Here is a 17,315-nt window from a genome sequence, read left to right on the forward strand (position 1 = left end):
CTGGGCCTTTCTGCTTTTCCTTTAACTGCCACCACTCATTTAAAAATGAGCAAACAGAAAAAAAATAATAATAATAACAAGGAGTGGAAAAATACCACACAAAGTACTTTATTTAAGAGTTCTTGTAGATGGCAAAAAAGTTATCCCTGAAATCAATGAAATATAAATGGATACAGAAATTGATTACTTTTAGATGTTCTCCTACATTTAATCTTCTTTTTCCAGAGTCCTTCCCAATTCTTCTATATATCTACTTTTGGCTCTAAGGTTGGTAATCCTGACTTGTTTTACCCATTTCCTCTTTATTTTTCACTTCCTACTCACAACCCCTAGCCCAGAACAAATGATGAGGTTAGTGTGTCAGTTTAGAGAGTTGTGGGAATGCCCTTCTGGTCGGTGCAGGTCCTTTGTAAAATAAATCATGAACCCAAAATGTTTAAGTGGCAAAAAGGGACAGTCTATTGTTGGATGAGAAGACAGCTTTGCTAGGAAGATTGACTTCCCAGTGGCAAAGTGTTAGGTTCTTACTAAGTGCTAATGAGATAATGAGATATTAGGTTCTTACTAAGTGCTAAATCGTTACTTAACAATTCTCTAGTTTGGCCTTTACTGGGAGTTTTACCCCTTCAGGAACTTCTCTCTTAGCTTTAACTAATGCTTTTTCTAATCTTGTCATAGGCTGCTTCACAGGTGATTCTGTTTGTATTTCTGCCTCTTCCCCTCCCCCTTCTCACTCCACCCCTTAAGGGTTAATTGAGGGAAGAGATGGGGAAATGCTCCTGTTGCTCAGAATTGTACTTAACTTCATTGTTATCTGATTCATCCTTTTCACCTAGTTTAGTTGACACCTCCCCATTTTGCTCCTTCTTCTCTTCCTTTAGAATAACAATTTTTAAAGCCATTTGGATTAAATTGTAGGTATGAAGTGTATCTTTGGAAATTAAGTTGGAATTGTAGTTCAGCTAATTGCTTTCCTACTAATTCCCATTCATCTAGATTCAATTCTTCTTCCAGAGAAAAACAAGGACATATAACCGTCACAGTTTTTAAAAGTTCAGTAATCTCCAAAATTATAATCAATCCTTGGCTTTTCATAACCTTGATGATGCTCTCTAAACATTTTCCTTGAACAGAAGGCGTTTGCCCCACTTCACTGAAATTCTACTTTAGCTTTTTAACTTTGTTTAAGTTTCCTTGTTACTCAAGCTTCTGGGTCAGAGAGACTTTTCCATTGAGATCTGGATCCGAGGCTTTTTCACTGAGATCTGGATCTTGTTGGTCCCTGTTTGGGCGCCAAATTGCGAATTACATATGTAATATTCTGTTGTCTCCAGAAACTGCTGCTTGCTCTCTAGGAGGAGATCTGCTGTGATTAACTGCCGCCAATTCTGACCTCTTGTAGAGACTCTTTCTCTCCCTCCAGAGAGCCACCTCAGGTCTGGTCCAGACAAGACTATCACTATCTCTCGAATTGTCCTCTTTTATCCTTCCAAAGAATGGGCGTGGAATAATGCAAGGGCTTCTGGGAAAAAATACTTCAACCAATGAACTTGCTCCTCCTAAGCATTTAAGCTCCTCCCCAGGAGTTCACAGGAGTAAAACTCCCAATAAAGACGGGAACTAGAGAATTGTTAAGTACCGACTTAGTAAGAACCGATTATCTCATTAGCACTTAGTAAGAACCTAACAGCAAAGTCCTATTAGGGAAATGGAGGCTGGCATTGAGAAGAGAATGTCTTCACAGCAGGCAGGAGTCCTGGCAGTTATGCCCAAGAGACAAAGCATATTACTTTGGACATTCTACAAAGAATGAGTGAGCAGAAACATATTTTATGAGCAGATTTTGGTGGAGGGCTGGGGGCAGTTTGAGCTGATCAGACCAGGATCTTCCAAATTGAATGAAATTACTTTGAAGGCTTTTTCAGCCTGAATTTGAATGGGGATCCGGCTATCAATGGCTGGGGAGGGGAGGAAAGGGAGAGGGGTGATTTGCCTTACAAAAGGCCCAGCCAGAGAAATATGTTCTCTCATAGACTATGGAGCCTGGGAGACCAGGAATCTCCCTTCTTTTATAGATGGAAAGGGGACAGTTTTTTTAACAGAGTTTTCCCGAATCACAAAGACCCATTTAATTTGAAACAAAAGGAATGAAAGGAAAAAAGAAATAATAAAGGTACAAAAGTGGATTAGAGCCCAATTGTGGAAGATCTTTAAATTCCTTAAAAAGCTAAATTGAAGAATTTCTACTTCATACTGAAGATAGTAGAGCACCACTGATAAAGAACAGCAGTGTATGTGAACAGAGCAGCATCACAGGAAAAAATTGTGGGCAATTGTGGAGTACAGATGGGGGAAACTGAAAGTAGGCAGACCAATTAAATCATTAATCCAACAGTTCAGTAAAATTACATTAGCTTTAGGACTCCACCTCATCCCTGAGTCTCAGTTTAGAGAAGTCATGAAAGCCAAAGGTCCATTTAAGAAGAGAGTTCAGCTCAGACATCTCCCCATTTCACACCTTGCTGCACTACTGAGGGACTTCTCAGAGTTGACTACCTGCCTCAAGGTTAGGTTTCTTCACTCCCTTCCCTACCCCAAATCTTTTATTATTTTGTCTTTCCCCATAAGTGTTTAACTCCCTGAATGCTGGGATGGTCTTTCTTTCCTCTTATTTGTATCTCCAGCACTTAGCACAGAGCCAGGCACTGGAAAATGTTTACTGGATTATTGATAGCCTGAATTACAGTAAAAATGATGTAAATGGAGAGGGAAAAAATAGATGTTAGAGGAAGAAGAGGAGGCATCAATAAGACTTGACAAATGACGGCAAAGCAAAGAAAGAAAATGAAGTAACAATGATAACAAAGGGTCTTGAACTATAAGCCACAAAATATAGTTGTACTTTCAATACAGAGTTGAAGATATGGCACTGGATTCAATCATAAAAGCACTTAGAAATAGTAAATTATCTGCAAAATAATGAAAACTGAACCCATGAAAACTGGTCAAATTATGGAGAGTAGAGGAACAGAAGAGGCCAGGAGTACCCATGTTTAGAGAGTATGAGGAAAAGGACAATGACATCAGACAGGCTTGTTTTCACTTGTTTTAACTGGGTCTGGTTCTTTGTGATTTCATTTGGGGTTTTCTTGGTAAAGATACTGAAGTCGATTGCCATTTCTCTTCTCTTGATCATTTTAAAGATAAGAAAGTGAGGCAAATGGTAAAGTGACTTACCCAATCATATAACTAATTAGCATGAAGACAGATTTTATCTCAGGAAGGTTAAATCTTCCAGACTTCTGGCCTGGCACTTTACTTATTACACCACTGGCTGGCCCTCATCAGAGCGGGAAAAGAATTAGGCAATAATCTTTTAACTAATGCATTTCCAACATGAATGGAAATTGCAAAACAAATGTATGCTGAAAGAAGATTAAAAGGTCATCAAATGCAGTGGCTTAAAGGTCACTGCTAACTTCTGAGAGAGCAATTTCACTAAAGAAATGGGTTAGGTGTGTCAGAAGCAAACAAATGATTTAGTTTGATTTTAAGAATGGGGAAACCTGAGCATGACTTCAGGCAACACTCAATCAACAAGCATCTATTAAGTACTTATGTACCAGGGAATATGATAGGCACAGGGGGGGATACAAAGATATAAAATATAAATAAAAAAATCCATCTCCTTAAGGAACTTACATTCCTATCAAAGGTCACACACACACACACACACACACACACACACACACACACACACACACACACACACACAAATGGTAAAAACTATACAAAATAAATGAGATAACTATGAAGAGGAGACACTAGCAACTGTAAGATCAGAAAAGTTATTATGTAAAAGGTGATGACTAAATAAAGCTTTGAAAGGAAACTAGAGATTCTATGATGAGGAGATAAGGAAAAAATTAATTTAAAGCAAAGGCAGGAGATCAAAAGTCAGGTGTGAGGGACAAAAAAAGGCCAATTTGCTTGGGTGTGAAGAGGAGTAATCAAAATAATGCTAAAAAAGTTGGTTGGAGACTATTTGTAAAGGGCTTTCAATGATTGAGAGCATAGATTTGATTCTAGATATAAAGAAAAGCCACTGCAGCCTGAATCTGTGTTTTAGGAAAATCTGATGATAGCTGTATGGAGTATAGACTAACAAGGGGAGAGACCTGAGAAAGGAGATCAATTAGAAAGGTACTGAAATACTTAAGTGAAAATTATAATGAGAGCCTAAACTAAGGCAATAACAAGTGACTTGAGCGAAAGAGATGGATATGAGAAATTATGGGTGTGATGACATTCGGCATAGAGCAGAGAGTTGTGGGAAAACCTTCTGGTTGGTACAGGTCCTTTGTAAAAGAATTTACGAACCCAAAAAGTTGGCAAAAAGAAGTTTATTGTTGGAACTGAGAAGTCAGTCATTGCTAGGAAGACTGACTTTCTCAGAGGTAAGGTAAAGTTCCTAGCAAGAGAAATCCCAACAGAAGTAAAGAGGCGTGTAGTCCTGTTAGACAAATAAATAGGTGAGCAAGACAGAAGGATTAACACTGAAAAGAGACTGTCGTCTCAGCTGGCAGAGGGTCCTCCCAAGCAGCTATGCCGAGGGAGATCCCTTGGACTGGTCTAATTCCTGCTTTATACCTCTGCAAAGAAGTGCCCCAAGTTGCCACTTTTTATAATTTGAAAATTTGGCTAGAGGCTGGAGGCAGTCTGAGTTGAAATCAGACCAAGATCTTTGTGAACTGAATAGAAATTTTCCAATTGAATGAGTGGATTAATCTCCAACTCCATAAAGAGTGTAATAAGTGAGTGTTATCAATTAGGGGGAAGGAGGGAAGAGGGGTGCTGGTTTTTTCCAGGATAATAGAATGAAACTACTTATTTTGATTCCCTAGGGAAGGGTTTCAGAAAAGAGCTTCTCCTATGGTTCAAGGAGTTTCTCAAGCATTCCCCCCAAAGAAAGAGAGAGATAGAGAGATAGACAGATAGAGAGACAGTTTCAGAAATCATCAGGTGGAAACAAGAAGATAATGACAATGAATACATGGGGTGAGGAATACATGGTACATTCCAGTCTAAAATATCCAATAGGAGTTGATAATGCAAGATTGGCCCTCAGAACAGACATTAATCCCTTCTCAACTTCAATTTTCTCACCTTTTTTTTTTTTTCTGAGACTGGGGTTAAGTGACTTGCCCAGGGTCACACAGCTAGGAAGTGTTAAGTGTATGAGACCAGATTTGAACTCGGGTCCTCCTGAATTCAGGGCTGGTGCTCTATCCACTGCGCCACCTAGCTGCCCCCAATTTTTTCATTTGTTAAATAGGGATAATAGAACTAATCCTATAGGGTTGTTGTGAGGATTAAATGAGATAATATATGTATAGCATTTTGCAAATCTTAAAGCACCATATAAATTTAAGAGATCTAACAAGTCTCTCTTTAGTCTCATCAGAGTTAAACATTCCCAGTTCCTTCAAATGGTCCTCATATGACATGGGTCAAGACTTTTCATCATCCCCAAAGCCTTCTTCTAGATGCTTTCTTATCCCAAATGTGGAACTATCAACTCCTTAACTCTAAAAGATTTGCTAGTCCCTTCAGTTTAAGATTCCAGACAAATACATCCTTATCAGCCCTTGTAAGAGAAACTTCATCCCTGACCAGGAACTTGTCAATCCCTTTGTAGTTCAGAATCCAAGTCCTGTTCTCTAATGTTATCCTCTTAACCAACTGTTCTCTTTCTAAAATCTTCATCAAACATGAAAAACATATAAAAACTTTGTTCATAAAACTATTAAAAGTCATTCAAAAGAATGCTTAAAAAAAACTATATGGATTTCATTTCTACCAAATTTCTATCTTTTACTGAAACGGACGGAAAAAAATATTTTACAATTTCAAAAATTCAAGAAACTTTGCATCTCTAGACATGTACTACAAAGAAAATAAGTGGAAAAAAAGAATTTATTAGCATACTTTAATTACAAAAACTCATGCTCATTCATAAGCATTAGTCCCTAGGATATTAGGAACTTGCATTTTTAGGATTTCAAAAGTTCCACAAAAATTATAGTGAATTCAAGTAGTAGTTTTTCTGATTCATGTGGAAAACACATTACATAATCGCTCAGTTCCTTGGAATCACCAATTACTTCCATCATGATTGTTACTAATGCAGCAAGTTATAAATGTATGTTCAAAATCTGAAAGAACACTGTAGTCTCACTATAAGTCACAGATTAATTTTCTTCCATTTATATCTAGCTGACCTACCAAATTTTTATGAATGCTCATATGTCAGCTATGACAAAAAAAAAAAGAAATCAAATTCTTACAATACTATAATAAACTGATAGCATAAATTCATATAAAATACTTTAAAGAGGGGGAAAATTCAAAAGTGCCACAGACTTAAAGCTTTTTTTTAGAATAATAAGTAGTTTATTAGACACTCAAAAATTTGACTAGGTAAAGCAGAATAATCCTAGAAACAGTCAAAATATAGAGAATTTATTTTTTCTGGGTTCTAAAATCAATTTTGGAAGAAACCATAGCACATCTCTGAGATTAGAAAGCATTCCCAGGTGTTTTGTTGTTGTTTTTAAACATGATAAAAGTCTACTGAGCAAAGTGCCATTTCCAATTGCTAATGGAGTTGAATTCTTTGTCCGGTATTCATTCTTAACATTTATAGGATTTCATATTTCTTTTATAAAACTGTACAAATCAAGTTCATCTATTTAATAATTAATAACAGCCATCAATAAGGCAAAAGCTTACAAATGCTAAAGAACAAAAAGCTAAAAACCATAATGAATTCTTAAAAATGACTTTATAGAAGAATGTGACCTTCAAAATGAAGTGACTAGGTCAAATGGAAATAGCAAGACTTCTTCCATATCCTACCAATAGGTGACAAACAAAATTCAAAGAAAGAAGCTTCTAACTGATCCTAAGTTCGGGTTGTTGCCTTAGCAGAAAGATTTCTGTGGTACTCCAGTTTAAAAAGAGCTCAGTATCCTCCATCAAAGATATCAACTAAAGGCATTAAAAGGCAGACTACTAATAAAAAAGTTAGCTCAAGTGACCAGAGAAAACATTGCACTCTGAACAACCCAGCATCCAAACTACCTGTCCAACAAATCTTGGCAGTAGCTTTCCAGCCCATCAGTCAATCACTACACAATAACTGCCCTTCCCATTCCAACAACTTCCAGAACAGCTTGACCCCAGCTCAGAAACAAACTGGATCATCTAGCCAAGGCATCAAACCCTAGAAAAAAGCAAACTATATGAGCTAGTAATCCTTCAGAAACATTGTATCTTGCAAAAAGTAGGGTAGTTGAATAGAGGTTCATGGATACTGTTCCTGCATCATAAAGACTCTTCAGAAAGAAAAGTCATCAAGATCCTGCAGCTTCAGATGTGAGGTACTCAATCCCTGTAACCCAAGAATCCTTCTGCTAGTATTATAATCACAAAAATAAAAAAGGAAATGGGTAAAGGAAATGGGTACAGGGTTATTTATGGATGTTTTGTTTGTAACTGCGAAAGACAAAAGCTAATCTATATACCCAATGATAGGATAATGGCGGGGTAAATGTTATTTAATAAATTTGAAAGTCCTTAATTCTCCTTTTCCTGACTTCTTTGCAATATTCAACACCATCACACCACGCATCATGAGGGCTCCCTATGAAGAAAGGACCTCAGAAGTCCTGTGGTATTCAACAAAGAGCTAACTCTGAAAATTTATTTCACTGGATTTCTTGATACATAGTCCTGTTTTTTCATAAGCTACACTGCTTTCTCTTTTCAACTGAATTAATTCCTAATTCTAAATGTGGAAAGGTAGCTAGGTGACACAGTAGATAAAATGCCAGGTTTGGAGTGAAAGACTTCTATCTTTCTGAGTTCAAATCCAGTCTGACACTTCTGAACCTGAGCAAGTCGTTCAACCCTGTTTGACTCAGTTTTCGTATCTATAAAGTGAAAGTGGCAAATCTCATTGGCAAATGCTAAAAAAAAATAAAATAAAATAAAATCTCAAATGGGGTCACAAAGAGTTGAATGATTGGAAAAAAATAAATGGATATGAACTAATGTTTTATTCTCAACCATCTGCTTTCAAATTCTACACTTTTAGACTTCATCTATTATAATGACTTCAACAATCACTAATAATACAGAATCACAGATCCTTAGAATTGGAAAAGACTTCTGAGAGAATCTAATTAAACTTAGGTCTAAAGTAGAATCCTCATTTCTGATACTGCCAACAAGTCTCCTTTTATACACCAAGAGCATAAAGGAAACCTAACTGGAAAAAAAAAAAACTTTCCCTCCTCCCTATTACCTTCTAAAACAGATAATTCCATTTGTGGATAATACTAACTTTTAGGAAATTGCACCTCGCATCAGGTCAAAATCTGTCTCTCCAAATTCTGAAGACTTTTCCTAGCTCTGCCCTCAGGAGACAAGCAGAATAATTCTAATTCTTTTTCCACTAGACAACTTTTCAAATACTATAAGAGAACTGATTGTACTAGGTGACCTCTTAAGACCCCTTTTCAGCTCTAAAATGATAATTCTGCGTCCCACAATAAATCTTCTTTTATCTGCGTTAATCATCTCCAATTCCCTCAACCAATTATTTTCTGACCAGATGGTCTAAGATACTATCTTTCTTTGGACACACTCCAGTTTTTCAATATCTTTCCTAAAATGTCAAATTTGACATTTCTCTGACCAGAACAGAGTATATCTCTCTCATTCTAAACATTATATCCTGCAAGGTAGTCTAAGATGACGTTGACTTTTTTGTTGTTGTTTTCAAAGTCAGAAATATTAACTCAATTCTAAACTTGTTTCCACTAAGAAATACAAATCTTTTTTTTCCAAATAAAATGTTATCTAGTTACAGTGCTCCTACTATACTTGTAAAGATGAGTTTTTAAAAAATATATAAGCAAAAGATTTGATATTAAATGTCATATTATATTTTGCCTATCACTCTAATGTATCAAGATCTTTTCAGATCCTATGTCATTCAACATGTTGCCTATTCCTTCTAATAATGCATGTATTGTTTATAAATTTGACAATCACCTTAAGTAAACTTTCAACTAAGTCATTGTTAAAAATTATAAAAAGCAGAGAGACAAGTATAGACCTCTGGGTCACTCCCTCAGAAAGCTTCTAAGTTGATCTACAGCCATAACTTTTCTATAAACCTAGTCATACCAGTGCTTTTGAATGTTCCTATTGCTAATATCAACTTAGTTCAGATCCTTTCATCTTGAATGAGGTTGGCATGGGAAATTGAAATTCTTTACTAAGATTTGGATATGACATGTCTACGGATTCCCTAATCAATAGTATTAATTTAGTAATCCTATCAAAAGAGAAATGAGGTTAGGCTGGTATAACTTATTGATACAGATATGTGGCTGTTACAGGATCACAGGTTTATACTGATTAAGGTTTCCTTTTCTCACTGTTCCCCAACCATCCCTTTAGATTCTAGAACTGTCAAATTCTAAGTCAAATTCACTGACATGATTTTTTAGACTATATTTTTCTTCCCTTTTTGAAAATCAGAGTACATGGACCAGATAGGACATCACAGTGAAAAAAGCATAGTTCAAGTGGCTCTCTCACAGAGCTGTTTGTCATTCTGACCTGGGGGGATCTAGACCTGGATTTCATCGGTCATGTGAGGGCTTCAGCATAGTTACTTCAAGAGAAGGATCTGAGACTCAGCTCCCAGAAAAGGAACAATATTTCAAATGTTGTTTTGAGATCTTGGGAGGCAAAACCCGACATATTTTATGGCTCTGGAATTTGCTTATGATATGACCTTTTATGTCTAGGTCATGTGTCTACATAGAAGTAATCTTGTGAGGCATTGGTTTAAACTTTTGCCAAACTGCTGACCAATTATCCCAATAGTTTCTATCAAATAGTTCTGATGTCAGTAACAGGGATCTCTGCGCTTTTCGCTTTACTATTAGGTTTATTTGGTTCTGTCTTCGGTCTATCTAATACTAATTCCACTGATTAATCTCTTTACATATATCCATTTTTATGGCCCAGGAACATACCATTATACTAATCTACAATGTTTTGGTTAATTATTCCAATTAGTGGCTACCTTTTCCCCCCTTTATCCCTTGTTACCACTAACAGTGCTCATATAAATGTTTTTTCTTCACTCTGATGGAAGAGTTTTCTTCATGACTTTGACCTACTTGGAGTATATTACTATCAGCAGGATCAAATGGTATGGACGTTTTAGTTATCTTTTAGCATAATTCCCAGGGCTTTCCAAGGTGGGGAATCAATCCACAACTCCATCAACAGAGAAACAGTGTCCCCATTTAAGGCCCACCCAAAAAAGTTCACCTGATGTCACACTAAGTGACCCAGCTCTTAAATAAATTATGCATTTCAACAGGCTAAGTCACTCAAATACGAGGCTTTAAAGAGATTTCAAAATCCATTTAGTCCAAGCCAGCCCTAAATAACAATCCACCATACAATCAACTTCGGTGATCTTTTCCAATTTTGTTTCTGTATTCCTATTGCAGTGAGTTACACCCGCCAGGTGTTTAACAAGATGCTTATTTATTGGTCAATCATCTAATGTTTTGCATGAACACCTCCAGCAAAAGAGAATCTACCCCTCCTAAGGTAACCCAGTCTGCTAAGAGCGCTAATTGTTGGGGAATTCTGACATTAAGTCTAAATTTTAAATCTGCCTATTTGCAAGTTCAACCCACAGATTTAGATCCTTGCCAAGTTTAGAACATCAAGTCTAACCTCTCCATAGTTATCTTTAAGTATTACATTCTACTAAAAGGTCTTTTCTTCTCAAAATACCATTCTCCAATCCATTCCCATAAAGAGTCGGAAGCCTTGTAGGGCACTGGTTGCCCTGCTTCCCAAACGCCAGGCCCGCCACCAAGCCCTCCAGTCACCATGCCTTACTCTAGCCAGACACCACGTCCCCGGCGCACTCCTAACTCTAAAGCAAGATTACATTAAATCACAATGTTGACTCATGGACCTCGCGGTGCACCAATCCCCTCAGGTTTTTTTGTTTTTGTTTTTTTCCTGCGTACCCATCCTTTCCCCCTTACATATGTGAACTTGTATAATTGTATAATTTTCCATAGCCCTTCAGCTCAGGCAGTTTAAAATGAATATAATCTTCCACAGAATCCTACTCATCTCATTCGAAAACAGAGAGAAGCTTCCAATTAAATCCATGCAACCAAATTCATCAAACCCCTGCGTGCCCACGTGCAGGAAGTCCGCGCTAGACCGAGGAGCAGTGACAGAACGGACACTCCCGCCCTCGCGAAATTTACAATTTCTACCGGGATGGGGGGGGAACTTCCCGTTTCCAAAAGAAAGTAAGCTCCCGCCGGGTAGACGCCGGGTCTCAGACCTGTGGCCTCGGCCTCTAGTACAGAGCCTGGCACCATTGAAGCTTAAAAAAATGCGAGTTGAACGGGAATGCTAGTTTGGAGAGGAAAAGAGCCATCACAGCTAAGGGACCGGGCCAAGGCTTCCAGAAGCTCTACGACACAAGAACTTGAGTCGGCAAGGAATTTTAGCAGGCAGAGGGGCGGGCGGAAGGGCAAAGTGCAGGTAACCACGCCCAGTTGCAACAAGCCAGGCCCAGCGTGCTCCATCGATCCGCAAGTCTGGAGCAAGATAAGGAGCCGGGAGCATTCATCTCTTTCCGGTTGGCAGCTCTTCCGCGTTTGGACAGCCCTCGCCAGGAGGGTACCGGACGCCGCCTCGCCCGCGGCCCCACTCAGTGTTTATAAACATCGCTCCCGCGGATAATCCGCCCGGTCCCCTCCACCCCCTGCCCTGCGCATTCCCTCACCTGAGCGGGTGATGTCACCACCAGCACCACGACACCTATTTCGCCCGTTATTCGGGGCCCGCGGCCGTGCGGGGTCAGAGTTCCTGGGCCTGGGACGCGGCGGGCGGAGAAGGGTTCATGTTATAGTTTCCCGGCTGTCGAGAAGGGGGTCCCCCCGACCGCCGCCTTTCCCGCCGCCATCTTCGTCGTCCCCGTGAGCACTTGACAGCTCCGACCTCCCTTCCAGCTAGCGGATTCTGGAAGGACTAGAGGCCTGTTACCTGGGCTACCGGGAGGAGTGGGCGAGATAAGGAAGCCGCGAGGGGTCACAACCTCCAGGGCGAAACTGCGGTTCGTTCACTCCTCACCGAGAGGCGTCTCTCCCGTCGCCTTAGTAATGCGTGCCTCGAGATTCCATTCTGATTGGCTGGGGAGGAGCGTGACGCAAGACAATCCTTTTAATACGGGATTGTCCGGGTCCCCAAACGCCCCAGTCTTTCCTGAGTCTCGCTTCAGAGCTGTAGGCGGACGCTCTTAAAGGAACCGAGCGAATCTCCTTTCCTATACTAATGGAAGGAAACCTCCTCTGGGAGCCCGCGGGCCAAAGAGCTTTCACCTCCTTGGAAGCCTCATAAATATTGAAATAGGATGCACGCGCACACTCACTATCATCCCAAAAGCCGAACGTCCGCATACTCAGGTGTCTCCGGGACGGAAGTGTCCGAACGTTAAATAAGGCCCACGTGGTGATTCAGTCATGTCTGACCCTTCGGGATCCCTCGGATCGTGGGGTCCTCTGAGCAAAGATCGCCGGAACGCTTGCCACCTCTTTCTCCCTTGTGTTAAGAAAAGCAAGGGCTAAAGATAGCTAATAAGTGTCTGAGGCTGGATTTGAATTTAGGTCTTCTTGACTCCAGGCCCAGCGCGCACCCGCGGGCGCGCGTACTTCCTCGTCTCTGGTTCTGTCTCTCTCTGTCTCTCTCTGTGTGTCTCTTTCTCTGTCTCTGGCTGTCACCTGTCTCCGTCTCTGGTTGTCTCTCTGTCTCTGTCTCTCTGTGTCTCTTTCTCTGTCTCTGGCTGTCACCTGTCTCCGTCTCTGGTTGTCTCTCTGTCTCTGTCTCTCTGTGTCTCTTTCTCTGTCTCTGGCTGTCACCCTGTCTCCGTCTCTGGTTGTCGCTCTGTCTCTCTCTCTGTCTCTCTCTCTGACAGGAAATCCTCCATCTCCAGCTGCAAAAGAGGCAAAGTTTGAATTCAGAGCCTAGACTGGACTAGCGGCGTGTGTGATATTAAGGAAAAAGATGATGATCCTAGAGCTAGAAGGGTTCAGTTGTTGGACAACTCTTTGTGACCTCATTTGGGTTTTTTTTGACAAAGACACTGGAGTGGTTTGTCATTTCCTTCTCCAGCTCATTTTACAGATGGAGAAATTGAGGCAAACAGGATTCCGTGACCTGCTCAGAATCTTCCTTGCTCCAGGCCCAGGACTTGGCCCCTGTGCCACCAAGCTGCCCTAAGAAAGGCAGAGGTCATTTAGTCTGACCCATTTTACAGACTAAGAAATAGAGGTTGGAAGAGTAAAGTAGGTCAGCAGGTAGAAGGAAGCAGAGTCAGGCTTAGAAAAGGGGTCAGTCCAGGGCTCTTTCCCCCACATCAGATTGGGAATCGAAGCCCTGAATGTTGGCCTTAGCTCAGCCACTAACTAAATGATATTGGTCAATTCCCTTTATCCAGAGGAGCTTCAGATTTCTGTAAAATGATAGGGTTTGACTAAATTCAATTCAAAAGACATGTATTAAGTGTCGACTATGGGTAAGAATGTAAAAAGCAATATCATTTCAGAAGCCCAGTGCAGATTAAAAGACAGCATATCTACAGCCATCCTACGATGTAAGTAATACAGATATTATTGCAGTTTTACAGAAAAGGAAACCAGGCTCACAGAGCCTCAAGTTATTTGCCAGAGGCAGGTTCTGGAAACAGGTTCCCCAGCATAGCACTGTTTCCAAGGCAGTCACCACCCTCTCTGGAGGGAAGTGCAGTGTCTAGAGCACTGGAGGAAAGGACAACCTGGCTTCAAATCTAACCTCAGAGGCTTACTAGCTGCATGATTCCCTTAACCTTTGACTTGGTTACCCCATCTGTGAAATGGAGATGATCCAAGGTTGTCATGAGGTTTCAATGATTATAAAACACTTAACACAGTGTCTGGTGTGAGTACACATAAACTTATTATTATTAAACTCTGAGCTTTACTATCCCAATAGACTTTGGACAAAAAAATTCATTCTGCATCTAGAAAAAGATTTAATATTGACCTGGGGGCACTATGCCAGGCTTTTCTTAGCAATAGGAATGAAATATGAGTTCATCCTTTTCAAGCAGAAGTTCTAGCCACTGTACTAATAGCTGATGACCAGCAGATTACCTTGAAGAGATGAAGCCCAGAAATTGGTAAACAAAGAGAGGATCACTTACCCACATACCATCAGCCAGTATGATGCAGTGAAAACCAGCAGAATAATGCCCAGCTGAAGAGGAGCAGAGTAATCAAAGGAGATCTCACACCAATCAGAGAACAGGCCAGATCAGATCAGCACAGTGACATCACCAGAAAACATGGAAGTTCTGCAGTGTTGAAATCACGAGATAATCATCCACACATGTATCCTAAGTCCACCTGTTTCCTACATCTACTCTTAATGTGTGATCCCAATGCATGCCTCCTCTCCTTATGTAAATATTTGTACACCAGTTAATTAGGAGGGTGAAGGTTCTACTGCAGTTTCTTACTATAATATATCATCAAATGTTTTTTGTCTTAATTAAAATTTGTCCTCTTACTAGAGATAAAAAGGTAATCATATCTAAGCGGGGGAGGCAGATCACAGAGTACTTTGAACCTTGAAAACAATTTTATGTGCTACACATACAATAAAGAATATGGGGTTTGCTTGGAGTCATTGTTATGGGCCAGAACTCTGAACTTGAAACAAAGCCTTCTTACCAGGTACTATGTCAGTGGAATGAATAGAAACAATAGTTATCTAATTTAGCATGGTTCAGTATGATTGATTTAATCCTACAAGGAGATGTTATGGGCCAGAACTTGAAAGAAGATACTAAGTGGAATTGAGGAGACAATGGTTAAATCTAGTTTAGCATTGATTTAATCCTACAACAAATAATGGTTTCCTAGTGATATAATGACTGTTGTATACTCAGAGTGGGGCATACAAGGTGGAGCTGTCAGGACCACAAAAGACAAGTGCACTAGAAGCTCTCAGAGGCTGAGACAGATTCATCCCATCTCACCGCACGTTGGTGGCAGGCTCTCCTCCTTTGCTTCTCCACTGAAACCAAGACTCTTGAAGGCCTCCAGAAAACGAGCCAAGTCCCAAGTGAGGAAGATAAAACTTTGAAAAGACTTTTTTTTTAAATTTTTTTCTTTTTTCTTTTTTTTTTTTATTAATTTTATAATTATAACATTTTTTACAACATTATCCCTTGTACTCCCTTCTGTTCCAAGTTTTTCCCCTCCTTCCCTCCACCCCCTCCCCTAGATGGCAGGCATTCCCATACATATTAAATATCTTATAGTATATCCTAGGTACAATATATATGTGCAGAACCAAATTTTGTTGTTGTTGTTACAAAGGAAGAATTGGATTCGGAAGATAAAAAATAACCTGGGGAGAAAAACAAAAAAATGCTTACAGTTCACACTCATTTCCCAGTGTTCCTTTTCTGGATGTAGCTGATTCTGTCCATCATTGATCAATTGGAATTGGATTAGCTCTTTTCTATGTTGAAGATATCCACTTCCATCAGAATACATCTTCATACAGTATCATTGTTGAAGTGTATAATGATCTCCTGGTTCTGTTCATTTCACTCAGCATCAGTTGATGTAAGTCTCTCCAAGCCTCTCTGTATTCCTCCTGTTGGTCATTTCTTACAGAACAATAATATTCCATAACATTCATATACCATAATTTATCCAACCGTTCTCCAATTGATGGACATCCATTCATTTTCCAGTTTCTAGCCACTATGAAAAGGGCTGCCACAAACATTTTGGCACATACAGGTCCCTTTCCCTTCTTTAGTATTTCCTTGGGATATAAGCCCAGTAGTATCACTGCTGGATCAAAGGGTATGCACAGTTTGATAACTTTTTGGGCATAATTCCAGATTGCTCTCCAGAATGGTTGGATTCTTTCACAACTCCACCAACAATGCATCAGTGTCCCAGTTTTCCCACATCCCCTCCAACATTCATCATTATCTTTTCCTGTCATCTTAGCCAATCTGACAGGTGTGTAATGATATCTCAGAGTTGTCAATATGCATTTCTCTGATCAATAGTGATTGGGAACACTCTTTCATATGAGTGGAAATAGTTTCAATTTCATCATCTGAAAATTGTCTGTTCATATCCTTTGACCATTTATCAACTGGAGAATGGCTTGATTTCTTGTAAATTAAAGTCAATCCTCTGTATATTTTGGAGATGAGAAAAGACTTTGAAAGAGACAATAAAGGATTTGGACTTTAACATCTGGCTGCACTTGTGGTGATTACTGAACTGAAACGAAGGCTGCTCCCAAAGACCCCAAGAAAACCTCAATAGAGAACATTTCATTTTAGAGAGAATATCACAAGTCTTAATTGAAGCTGCTTAGGCTATCATGGTTCAGCCAACTTACTCAGAGAGAAAGAAGGCATAAGTCACAAGTATGAAGGATTTCATCATGTTTTCTGCTCATAGTCAAACCCATTTCCTTTTTTATATATCTACCCATATCCCTCTCCTATCCCCATCATTCCATTTGCCTTCCTCAATATTAACTCAAGACTGAATATGCTCCTTCCCAGCTATGCTTGGCTCATAGAAAGTGCTGGTGTTGTAATTATAGAAGGAAGATGGGTACTTGAAAAAGATTTTTTTTAAAGGAATAGGAATAATATTTCATAATAAAGTTATGGGAGAAAGATTTAATGGGAAACTTAAAATTATGAAAATAATTTTATCACATTATTTAATAACATTTTAGTTTTTACTGCAACATGTACTCATTCTTAGAATGAATAACAATTGGAATTGAATTTTTTGGCACAATTTTTTTCTGACAAAATCATATGATGGCACTATATGACATCCTTCATCACCCTCCTACTTGATTCCCTGGAGAAACTCCCACAATAATCCCTACTTATAATTTATTTGGAGATCTTGGCCTAGGGCATAATTACCACCCATTTCCTCAATTCTTCTGGAGATCACTCCCTAGCTCCAGGCCATAAAAGTCTAAATAAAAATCCAAGCTCTATAACCCAAATCTTTGCTTATTCTTAATTAGGAACTAGCCCACTGAGGGACTTTTCAGTGTAATAAACCCGCTTCTGCCAAAGACTTCTTTGGAGA

General features: G+C 39.4%; 1 protein-coding gene across 1 annotated transcript in view; it reads right to left on the bottom strand.

Moving 5' to 3' along the window:
• The window catches only part of LCLAT1 (lysocardiolipin acyltransferase 1), a 115,340-nt gene extending 103,062 nt beyond the window's left edge, over positions 1-12,278 (bottom strand). Inside the window, 1 exon segment of the mRNA XM_074288253.1 lies at positions 11,912-12,278. The gene's annotated coding sequence lies outside the window, so the exon portion shown is untranslated.
• Positions 12,279-17,315: the final 5,037 nt, after the last annotated feature.

This window comes from Sminthopsis crassicaudata, chromosome 2 (assembly GCF_048593235.1).
Source record: "Sminthopsis crassicaudata isolate SCR6 chromosome 2, ASM4859323v1, whole genome shotgun sequence".
NCBI classification, from domain to species: domain Eukaryota; kingdom Metazoa; phylum Chordata; class Mammalia; order Dasyuromorphia; family Dasyuridae; genus Sminthopsis; species Sminthopsis crassicaudata.